Source organism: Pipistrellus hanaki (assembly GCF_964339955.1).
Source record: "Pipistrellus hanaki genome assembly, chromosome: 6".
In the NCBI taxonomy this organism is placed as follows: Eukaryota; Metazoa; Chordata; class Mammalia; order Chiroptera; family Vespertilionidae; genus Pipistrellus; species Pipistrellus hanaki.
The window spans coordinates 27,016,755-27,029,323 of NC_140508.1; the positions used below are offsets into that span (position 1 = coordinate 27,016,755).

The 12,569-nt window shown below is 40.1% G+C and overlaps 1 protein-coding gene across 9 annotated transcripts in view; it reads right to left on the reverse strand.

Moving 5' to 3' along the window:
* Positions 1-12,569, reverse strand: part of PLCB4 (phospholipase C beta 4) — a 368,787-nt gene that overhangs the window by 299,548 nt on the left and 56,670 nt on the right. The window lies entirely within an intron of this gene.

The following is a 12,569-nucleotide window of genomic DNA, read 5'->3' on the forward strand; positions in this document are numbered from 1 at the left end:
TCTAGGGTATTTTATTACAAAGCAAAAAAATAACTAAAACAGAAATAGAGCAAGGTAGCAAATAAGATAAGAATAAAGCATTAACTGACAGTCACCAACCACTCTGCCTTTTCTTGACAGATTTAACTAGCATTGAGATGCACACAATATTCTATTTCTCTAATTCTTAAAATATGTATCATAATTATTTGTTTCAACTTCTACTTTCCCAATGATATTGTGATTTCCTTGAAAGCAGTGATCAAATACTATTCATTATCGCCTCTATGGTGCTTAACCAAGTGCCTCAATCACAAGGGCACTCTGCAAATATGTACAGAATGAGTGCTTTCTGTTGCTATAGTGCCTTATCCTAAGCAGCCTGGAATGCCTTTCACACCAGCTCTTTTTAAAACTTTCATAAATGGATTATAACCCATAAGAGGGATGAGAAATATAAAGAATCAAGAGGAAAAAGACTTACTTATCGAAAGCTGGGACACATGGGAGAAATCTCTGAAATTTCCAGGTGGATGGATCTATTTCACCCTTGTGTTTCTCTGAATTACATGATCCATCTTATAGAGCCAAATACAATATAACTGACTGCATACATGGTCATAATAATGGAAAAGTTTCTAATTTTTAATTCACTTCTCAAACAGAGCTATCCATAGTCTAGCCTAAGGCACCCATCCAAAGATGTCTTCTGTTATAAGTACCCCTTGTTTTGTTCGTGCTTCCTACATGCTGAGTGTCCTTAGGGCTCAAGTACAATTTATACCTCATTATCTTATATCTTCATAATGTCTCTAGCTATCTCATCTCATCTGAGTCTGTTTAGAAAGATGGTGTCTCAGTCAGGGTCCCAGCAGGAAACAGATGGAGAGCTCACAGGAGGCCACTGGGAGAGTTTAATGAGGGATTAGTCACCAGGTTGGGAGGGTTTAGGGAAGGCAGCCAGGGAATGTGAAGTGCACTCAGCCTGAAGGGGCAAAGGGAAGGAACAAGGAATCCCAGAAAGTTGCTGCAGCCAAAGGAGAAGGTCTCCCAATACACTCATTGCTTCCAGGAGGGCAACAGAGACAAGGGTCAGCCTGGAGGAATAAACAGGCTGCCCTCACGGTCATCCTCCCTCCAGTATCCTGCCAGAGCCTCCCAATGCCAGACTCCACGCAGGAGTCAGGAGCAAAGCAGCCCACCAATGCAGCTCTGAATGCCCAATCTGTGGAAAAAGAGCAGGCTGGAAAGAGTAGAGCGTGGATCTGGAGGGACAAATGGAACATCCAACACCTTGCTTCTCATGCCCCTCATTACCATACTATCACACTAGACACACAGATGGAAAGAGGAACTGAGGCCCAGAGTTTACCAGAATCACAATGTTTGGAAGCCCTCCACTTACACCCATTTCCATTTTGTCTGAGCAGGCAGGCATTGTCCCTATGCATTCCCTGTGCAGTCAATTCCCAGGCACACAAAAAAAGAAGCCTGACACTAGGAACTGAGATTCTCTGTCTGTGGGCTTTTCTGCAACAAGTGCCTAGGACCAGAGCTCCAGGAGAGGCCTGCACACAGGGACATAGTTAGTAAATGCACAGCCCAGCTCCTTACAACTCCAGTGGACCAGCCTGAAGTATATTCTACAGTCTCCAAAAGACAGTGCCCCAGCAATAGGGGCCTCAGTGGCTCAAGGTGGAAGCTGCTTGTCAGCACACCCTATGTTGGCTGCCTTCCTTCTTTATTTCATCTCCTCAATTCCTTACTGGTGCTTCCTGGGACCACCTCTTAAGTTAGCTACTTGCACTCCAAACCTTATCTCTAGGCAGCTTTGGGAGAAGCTAACCTAAGACAATCCTATATAAGAAAAGGGTAATACGCATATAGACTGAACCTCAGAACAACCATTCAAAGTGTAATATGCTAATGATATGCCAAGGCTGCTCAATGGCTCACTATGACATGCACTGACTACCAGGGAGCAGATGCTTTGACCAGTAGGTTAGCTTGTTGCTAGGGTCCAGCTAATCAGGACTGAGCAAGATGGGCCAAACACATCTTGGAGCCCTCCCACTGTCCCTCCCCAGAACCGACTGTGTACTTGTCGGGTCCCTTGGCTGGCCTATGCCCTCTAGCAATCTGGGACCCCTTGGGGAATGTCAGAGAACCAGTTTCAGCCTGATCCCGCAGGCCACTCCCCTTGGGAGGGTGCCAGATGCAGGGCTCATGGCTGGCCAGTGCTGCTGCAGCAGCGAGAGCCTTTCCCGATCTGGATGGATTGAATGCAAGCCTGCAGCAGGCACAGTGGGGCTGGGATGAGCAGGAGTGGCAGGTAGAAGCTGCAGGTGGCATTGGACTTAGGGTTTTGGCCCAATCCCTGCAAGCCACCAAGAAGGACCCCACCTGTGCAAGAATTCGTGCGCTGGGCCTCAAGTACATGAATAATAGCCCACACCTCTGGAAAATAGACTCATCTTAAAGAGCCTGCATCTGTGTAGTACAAGCCCTGTCTACAGTTTTTACTCACCAAAGTACACGTGTTCTGAACTTGGAGTAACAAAATTTGACTTCTTGTCTCCAACTCAGCTTTGGACTAGCTCTATGAACTTCAGCAAATAACCACCTCCCCAGGCCTCAAGTTCCTTATCTGTCCAATGAACTTGGATAAAAGAACTACTAGGTGTTTTGTCTAGCTGTAAAGTTTGCTAAAATTTTTCAGCAGTTAAAGGGACATAAATCATGCCCAATACTTATACTGACACAAAATACCATTCTTAGGAGTATTTTTTAAAACTTAGGTATTATAGGTAAAGCAAAAAGCTCTTTTCTATCATCATTAAGAAAATAACTTTTAGCTGAAACTGGTTTGGCTCAGTGGTAGAGCATCAGTCTGCAAACTGAAAGGTCCCAGGTTCGATTCCGGTCAAGGGCATGTACCTTGGTTGCAGGCATATCCCCAGTAGGGGGTGTGCAAGAGGCAGCTGATCGATGACTCTCTCTCATTGATGTTTCTAACTCGCTCTATCCCCCTCTCTTCCTCTCTGTAAAAAATCAATAAAATATATTTTAAAAAAATGAAAAAAGAAAAAGAAAATAACTTTTAGAAAGTAAGAATTTAATCTGTCAACCAAATGACTATTAGAAATTATTTTAAATCAAATTTCCTAGATTTGCTAGCATACATACAACCAATTATTTTAAAACTCATAAATCTTGCATAAATATTTATTGCTACCTTCTTAATCTACTATATAGGACATAGCAACAAAAATATCAAGCTGGGTATTTCTTATAAATTAATACTTCAAGAGATAGTAGTTTGTAGTTCTAGTTCTGCCATAATCTCATGTTTCCTGGGCAAATAATTTCACTTCCTCATTCCCCATACTTAGCAGCACCTCCAAGAGAGATGGATCTAGGGCATTCCAGAAACAATGATCAACTGAGGAATTAAAGAATGGCCTTAGTTTTATTAAACAGAAAAAGAAGTGGGAGGGTTGCATTATCTATGTCATTTGACAATCTTTTCCTTCTCTTGAAATGAAACAGAATATAGTCACCTACAATTCTACAGCTTAAAATGATTATATTCTTCTCCAGAAAGCTATGGTCTCTGCCAAGAGCAACCATCTACAGCAGTGCTTACCTACTCCATGGCGGGAGCCACTGGAAACTAAATTTTCATTAACTGATTTATAAAAAAAAAAAAACATTTTAATTGATTTTAGAGGGAGGGAGAGGGAGGGATAGAAACATTAATGATAAGAATTACTGAACGACTGCCTCCTGGGAAGTCAGCCCACAACCGGGGCATGTGTCCTGGCTGGAAATCGAACCGTGACCTCCTAGTTCCTGGGTCAACACACAACCACTGAGCCATGCCTGCCAGGGCCAAACTGAGCTTTAAAAAAAAATCAGTGCAGGACACCCAGTGCCATGGAAGAAATGAGGCCCATGTTTCTAGCTCTCGTATTTAAAACAATAGCAAAAAGCATACCAACCACCGGTCATGAACAAGAACTTTCTAGGTGATCAGGACCTCATCTCAGTAATATTTGGAAACATATGACAAGCAGACAAAAAGTTTCTGGAAGGAGGGTGGGAGGAAGCAGAGGAGAACATGGAAGGGAAACGATGATTAAAAGGGAGCATATTCATAACAAATGCACCATCTGTAATAAAATGAAAAACCCAAGTAACAACGAGCCTCTTGGAAAGATTATTTGAGACCCTGTGGCTCTTCCTACTTTGTCTCTTAGGCAGGAAGAATTCAAGAGTATGAGGGTATTGGAAACATGAGAAGCAGGATGAGAACCAAGAGGCAAGCTCTAATTTTGTATCTTTGTGGGCATACTATCTAAGCAATGGTTTCCTTCCAATTTCCTCCAACAGCTGTTTCTCTGTGATATTTCATCTGAGTTTCATGGCCCAGAGGGAGCAAGAAATTAGAAAGGGAGATTATACAATGCCACTTACTAAAAAGTGAGATATTAAATTATAGCAATTACAAATTTGAACAAAGTTATAAATGTCAATTTATTATTTAAACTCAAATTATAAAATTGTTAAAAATATTATATTATCATGAAGGAAAATATTAATTTACTTTGGACATGGAAACATGACTAGCTATAATCTACCTACTGGTCTATATCAGTAGGTCTCAAGATTGGATGCATAATAGAATTAGCAGAGAAACCTTTTTTTTTTTTTTTTAATATATTTTACTAATTTTTTATAGAGAGGAAGGGAGAGGGATAGAGAGCTAGAAACATCAATGAGAGGAAGACATCAACCAGCTGCCTCCTGCACACCCCCCACCGGGGATGTGCTCGCAGCCAATGTACATGCCCTTGACCGGAATTGAACCTGGGACCCTTCAGTCCACAGGCCGACGCTCTATCCACTGAGCCAAACCAGTTTCGGCAGCAGAGAAACCTTTAGACATTCTGAAATGTAGGACATACAGAAAACCAATAACATCAGATTGACTGGGGGGTTGCCAAGGTGATGCCTATGTGCAGACAAGTTGGAGAACTGATCTATGTTATGCTAACTTCATGTTATTGTGGTTTGGGGCAAAAGATGGTATCTGAACCAGTCCCCCACTTCCCTATAATCCTCCCTGCCCTGGTCCTCACAGGTGGACATCTGGGACACAAAGCTCATCTCCTCACTATTTGCCTGCCTGAGTCTCCCACTCTATACCCTAAAGCCCCCCTGGAATTAGACACTGATGCCTGCTAGGAGGCTTAAGCAACAAAGAAGCCTGTGGAAGAACCACCAAATGAAAACTGAACCACCAAATGAAAGCTACCACACCCTGCATACTTTCTTTAGGCAAGCTCTTCATACAAAGGCAGAAACAACTCATTCTCATCATTTTCTAAGGAAAAAAGACATTTCAGAGGAAAATCCTATTTTCCCCCTAAAGGGCAGAAATACCAATAGGGAAGATTTCTTCACTAAAGAATAGGTGTTATCCTTTAGATAAAGTTGAAGATTTTATAATTAAAAGACACTCACTGAATTAAAACAAACTGGTCCAAATCTACTGTTAATTTTCATCTCCCCATTTTCTTTCTTACAAAAATGAATCTCCTATGAAAAACTAAGTACAATCTTGACAAATAACAAGTTTCCATGCATTGAATACTAAGAAAAATCAAACATCAAGTGTCCTTTATAAAAATTGTAATTTGTTTTGCTTAAACTAGTAACAGTTCACTTCAAGACTGTTTTAATAGAAAATGTTTATTATTTTGCTCTTTTGAATTTTTTCTTTTTTTGCACATATGGATTAAAAATGCATTTTTCAGAGGGGAAAGGCGTTCTATTAAGACAGCCTTAGTTTGGGATTCTCTCTGAGGTATACATACCTCAGCCATATGAGAGCAGTAAAAACAACCCCAAAGTGACGGATGATCAGGGGGTCCATTTGAAGGGGTTGTTTATCTTGTAGGTGGCTATGCTGTTTTCCTACCGAACTACCTTTAGACATGACCAACAAGAAATTCCATCCTAGTTTCAATCTCAGAGATGAAAGATGCCCAGACTATGGTGAACTAAATATTAAATGAGCTACTAAATGAAACTGGCATTTTTTTTTAAACAACCGTGAATTTAAAAGATTAATTTGAGCCACTCAATATTAAGAGAAAAATCAGAAGGCACCGAACTAGAAAGAAAAAAATATATATCAATATATTACCAATAAAAAGTATGTGTAGCCCTTTTTTTTTTTTTTAACAGTTCTGATAGATTTATTTATTTATTTATTTATTTATTTATTTATTTATTTATTTATTTTAGTGGAGTTCATGCAAGAACAGCAACTAGAACTGTGTCAGGCTCAATAAATTGTTGTCACATGAATGAAATATAACCTAAAGAAACAGAGTGGGAAAACGGTCTTGGAGATCTAGCTCAGTAGTTTCCAATATGTTCTTGGTAAAACTGACAGGTATCTAGGGGAGACAGGGAACTGACCACTATTGTAGATGCTGGGCTTTCACATGAATAAAAGTTACTTTGCTGCTTAAGAGAAAATCTACTACTGCTGATCTATTCCAATATCCCTGTTAAATAATAACCAGAGTCCCAGAGTAGCGAAAAAAAAGAAAGGTCAGACCTCAAGTTCAGAGAGAAATATTAGCATAGACTGTCGACCCTCATTTTTTGAAAATTGCCATATTTGCAAATTATTCACCCATTCACCAACATTTACTTGTAATTGTAAAATCAACAAGGTGGCATCTTGGCAGTCTTTGGGAACACGCACAGAGGAGCACACATTCCCAGCTGAAGTTGAACAAGGTTTTGCTCTGCGTTGTTGTTTCAGCTCTTACACTGTAAATGAGTGTCCTTTTCACAATCTATCTAGTGCCATAATTATCATAATTGGTACTTTTTGCTCATGACTTCACTCTTTAAAATGCCCCCCAAGCACAGTGCTGAAGTGCCATCTAGTGCTCCCAAGCACAGGGAAGCTGTGATGTGCCCTACAGAGAAAACACATGTCAGATGCTACTTTTAGGCACGAGTTGTAGTACTGTTGGCATGAGTTCAATGTTAATAATACATATTAAATAAAAGGCTTCTTTAAAACTGAAAAACACATAAAGCAAAGTTACATACTGATCAATTGATGAAAATGTTATGACCAGAGGACCAGCATTTCCACTAGGAGCAATGGCTCAGTATTCACTAAGTCAGTGTTCACAGAGACCTTGCCAAACATAACCACTGTGAATGATGAGATCAACTATACATAATTTATGTTTTTTAGTGTGTTGTTATTGAGGGCCTTGAAAAATGGCTACTAGCACTCTTGAAGCAGATACCAGTAAATAAAATACCTTAGACAAAAATGCCTCCTACACACCCTGAGCATCTTGGTGTTTCTCAAAGCCAATGACATGAGCTTTACCAATTCTATTGGGATCTTAGAACTTTTCACTTATTTGAAAATATTTTAGTATTATGGGATTGTTATTAAATTTGATATCCATGATTTCAGCAAAGGAAATATCTGAGAAGTCATCTACTCCAAGGATTAATCATCTGAGTTCTATGGATCAGTAAAAGGTCCATAGATATAATTAGGGGGTCCATAAACTCGGATGGGAAAAATAATTCCATGATTATTTTCACCAACCTCTAACTGAAGTGTGGCATTTCCTCCAATTATAAGTATAAATCACAAATCACCATAGCATTAATACCCTGTTTCCCTGAAAATAAGACAGTGTCTTATATTAATTTTTGCTCCCAAAGATGCGCTAGGTCTTATTTTCAGGGGATGTCTTATTTTTCCATGAACAAGAATACGGTACACATTTATTGTTAAATGAAAATAAAGGAAATTTATTATCTGTATATGGTACAGTAGTATGGTAGTTGTCAACACAAACATTTAACAAACCAGACAAACCAGACAACAAACCAGACAAACTGTGAATCCTACAGTATCAAGAATTTACTTCAATGACAATCATGTCATCATCTTCTGGAACATCATCATAACAATCCAATTCCTGAATTTCCTGGTGAATTTCTTGTGACTCCATTTCTTTCAGAATCAGTGGACCAAATCTCTCATGTTTAGCAATAGCACTGTCTTTATTTTATTTTTTTTTAATTCTTAAATCAATCTTTATTGTTCATATTATTACAAAGGTTCCTCATTTCTTCCCCCCTCCACCAGGTTCCCACCCCACCCTCCACCCCCTCCTCACCCCCCATTGTCCTCATCAATAGGTGCACAGTTTATGTTCAGTCTCTTCCAGCATCCATCAATTCCCCTTTCCTGGAGAACTGTCAGTCCACTCCCCTCCCATATCACTGACTCTACTACAATCAACAGCTAATATTGTTCATCAGGTTTTTCAATCTCCTTTTTTTGTTGTTGTTGTTTTTTTCTTTTTGATTTTTTTATTAATAAACTTTTATACTTCTAAGAATAAATTTTAAAATCTAATAATTTTAAACCTTGTTTTTTTCTGCCCTGGGAACTGAGAAGCAAACTTGTTTACATGTAAACTTGCCCTTAGGCTATCAAAAGGTGTAGCCATTCAAGTGTAAATGAACACATTGTTTAAAGATAGTTGCTGGTTGGAATTGGATTACCTGTTCTGGGTGGGAATGGCTTGTCTTCCCCTTTCTCCATTAAAATTAAGGTGTTAGCTTTAAAACCTCTTTTTGGCAAGAGACCTTAAACTTTCAGAACTTAAAATTTTTCAGATAGTAAATCAGTTATTTAGCATTTTCTCAAATCAATAATACCTCCACATGCCCAAGGATACACTTCACACAAAAGACATTTCCAAATAGATCAACCAACCTCATCCAGACCCCATACAAGGCACTCACAAATCAACACCCCAGCACTATACTAACTCAACACTTCCAGATCTAAGCGTTCATCACTTGATTCAGCAGACCCTCAAGTTCCCCCAAAAGTTTCCAGCCATGTCTGAGAGGCAGCCCTGGGGCGGGGGCAGGCGAGGAGCCAGCTGTTTCGGGCCTGGCTGCTACAGGCCTGGCCTCTGTTGCTCTGGTCCACTCCACAACCAGCTGCTCCGGGTCTGGCCACTGCCACTCCCAGCCTGGCTGCTGCTGCTCGGGGCCTGGCTGCTCCTGACCCGGCTGCTCTGGGCCCAGCTCCTCTGGGCCCGGCCACTTCGGGCCTGGCCGCTCCCGACCTGGCTGCTCTGAGCCCGGCAATAGCACTGTCTTTAAATGAGTACTTCTTGTCAAGGTAGCCTGCTCGCAGTGCATTTGCAATGCAACTGTCAGTTGCGACCAGTTTACGGTAAATTAATTTTCATTCTGAGACAGAGCCTGGGGGGGCCTTATTTTCAGGAGGATGCCTTATATTTCACTCAGAAGGAAACCTGTAGGTAGGTCTTATTTTCGGAGGATGTTTTATTTTCAGGGAAACATGGTAGCACCTGAGACTCGGTTTTCAGTGAAAATTTCAGATAATTTTATACCATATTAGAATTATTGCAGATATTGTAAAATATCATTTGTGAGAATCAATAATTCAAAATTATAATTTAAGTCATTTAATGTGTTAAAAAGATCCATATTTTATCATGTTATAAATTTATTTCCTATTTGTCTATCTGTATTTCAATATCATGGTTTCCTTTGTAGTCCTGCTTATTTCATTTTATGTATTAAAAAAACTATTTAGAGAAGGGATTCACAGAGGCATTATCAGATTGTCAAAAGAACCCCAATGTACTTCTCTCATCCCACTAATAAAGAAACACAGCCTAGAGTAGAAGGGCAGCTTTTGAGGTCCTACCACCAGTTAGAAGCAAACTCAGGCCTGAAGTCTCATAACACCCAACATGGGCCTCTGCATGCTACACAGAGCTGCTTAATTATTAAATAATAATCATTAAAAAAAAGGATCACCTCATCCTCCAAAGCTTGGCCAATGGGTAAGTGAACCCTGAGATTAAATAACATCAGCATAAAGAAAGAGAGAAGCATGTATCCATGGGTGTAGGGGAAGGGGGTATGATGAAGGTTTTACAATATATACATGTATACAATGTATACATGAGTCCCTCAGAGCCTCCCCATGATTCAGATTCCATCCCTTGCGGAATCATGGTTGCCCTACTACACGTGGAGGAGAATTCCCATGGTGAAGAACCAAAGACTCTGATGTATACATGACCCTGATGGGTCTGTGTGTCAGTCAGGTATGTTGACACAGAACAGAGGTGAAGAATCACATTTCTCTCCATGACTTGCATCACCCACCAAGCATCTCATACATCACACACCAACTGATGGAGACTATAAGACATTTTGGGGGGAGGGGGGAGCCTAGCAATCTGAATATGTGCCAATAACCTGCCTTCTAATGCACACTCTTGCCAGCCAATAATTAACTCCATTGATACCTGCCCTGCCTAGCAGAACCTGTTTCCCAGAATACTCCCATTTTACAGAGGCCACAAACCATGAACCATGCACAACCCCCAAAGGAAGTTATCAGTGCTGGCACCAAACTAGGCCTTTGGGTATAATCTCATGTCCCCCATTCCAACACAGAGGACTTTTCACAAAGCCCAAGAAAGGTCTGAAGCATGCCATATTTGGGGGACAAAGAAACCAAAGGGTATAAAGGGAAAGCTTCTTCCATATTCACTCACTCAGGATCTGGAAACAGACCCCACCCCACCGAGTCATTGTACTAGTAGTATATCTGAAAATAATGGGTTTTTCCTAAATCTCCAAGTACTCCTTGTGTGTATGTTCGGTCGCCTGGTAAATTCTGTAATACAACCACAACAAATCAACTGTTATACACCAAGCATGCTAAGCTCTTCTCTGCCTCCTAACACAATCCCCTCTCTTTCCCTGCCAAAACCCTTCTCATGTGTTAATAACAAGTTACATGTCATCTTCTTCCTTTATTTCTGCCAGATAATTATTTTTCTCTCAAGACTAGACTATGACCTTTATGAAGATGGGAAAGGGAAGATCACTGAATAGAGGAAAGGAGTTGAGCATCTATTGTGTACAGAAAAAGATAAATGACAGTAAGATTAATGTTTATTGAGCATTTAATATGTAGTATGCACTGTTTGAAGCAATTTACATATATTATCTCATTGATTTTCCAAGCAGCTGGTAGGTAAAATTATAATCCTAATAAGAAAACCAAGGCACAGTAAGGCTACACTAGTTGCCCAAGGTCACATGGACAGGAAGTGGTAAAGCTGGCACCTAAATGCAGGCACTCTGTATTTAGGCTAAGTATGTCTTTAACCACTGATTGCACTGGAAGGAATCAATCTCATCCTTTTCATTCCATATGTAGGAAGTTACAGGTCACAGAGATTAGGTGAGGACCCGGGTAAGATTGGAGTTGAGAGCTGAACTTCCAGGAGACTGCCTGAGTCTAGGTTTAGTTCAGATTTTAGCTTGGAGGGAGGGATCAGCTGACTGATAAATCAAATGATTGGCCCATAGATCAATAGAAAGATTAATAGACAGATAAAATAGAACTGATCATTTTCAGGTATCCCTGCACAAAGCAGATCTAGCTCACAGTAGAAAGCTAATTATTGCTCCTTGAGCCATAAAGAAATGTCAAGACATACTATTAATACAAACCCTGAGTGTCCTCTAGTATAATGGATTTCACAGGATGCTGTTAGGTGCCAATCAGGAGGTCCACAGTTGAAGGAAAGTTTTAGGGAGGCTGCCTTCTTCCCAGGAAACCCTCAAAGATTTTTTTTCAATGAAGAGTTAACTTCCTTTTCAGTCTCAATGATCCTTCCTCTATTTTGAATACAATGATCTGTGTTCATCCAGAAAAACAAGGACAAATTCCTTACTGACCTGATTCACTTCAATTTATCCTACTAAGAAAATTATTATTTCTTTCCAAACAGTTGCCATTATGCAAAGTCAACAATAAAATTTCCAACCTTCTACATGAGAGGTCAGATCTGTTTGTTCCTGACCTAGGGAACTAAACCATCACGTACAAACAACATTCACGGGTTTCATGGGAAAGCCATCTAAACACAGAAAACATCTGCTGAGATATTCTTTCACTAACTTTAATGGGAAAACACTTGCAGTGACATTACCCTCTGTTATCTGTAGCTTGAAACTGCTTTCTCCTTTGAAAGGTATTCATTTGCTATAACTGGCTAATAGACACATCATTTAAAATAATTTACCTTTTAAATTCAAAAAAGGAAATGTGAAGTAGGCATTCGTCTTCCTCCCACCAAATGAACTGCTTTGTCATGCAGATTAGGTGCAAGACTTAATGTTGGTTTAAAGCAGGTGCTAGTTAGTTTTAGTCTTCACAAATGTACACCATTTCCCTTCCTAATTTCAAGTCTAAGACCCATTCTTGGTGGTTTCTGAGTAGCTGCCTTAAGTAGGGCTGGCATGTAAGTCATCTATCTACATACCACATAACAACTCCCAAAGATCAATGAGAGCTCACACCTCGCTAGGAGCCAGACACCCAAAAACATTGCAGCTCAGCTCTCTGACTCACACCCCTGGCTGCATTTTCAGAGCAGCAACTCTGGTAAAAGCAA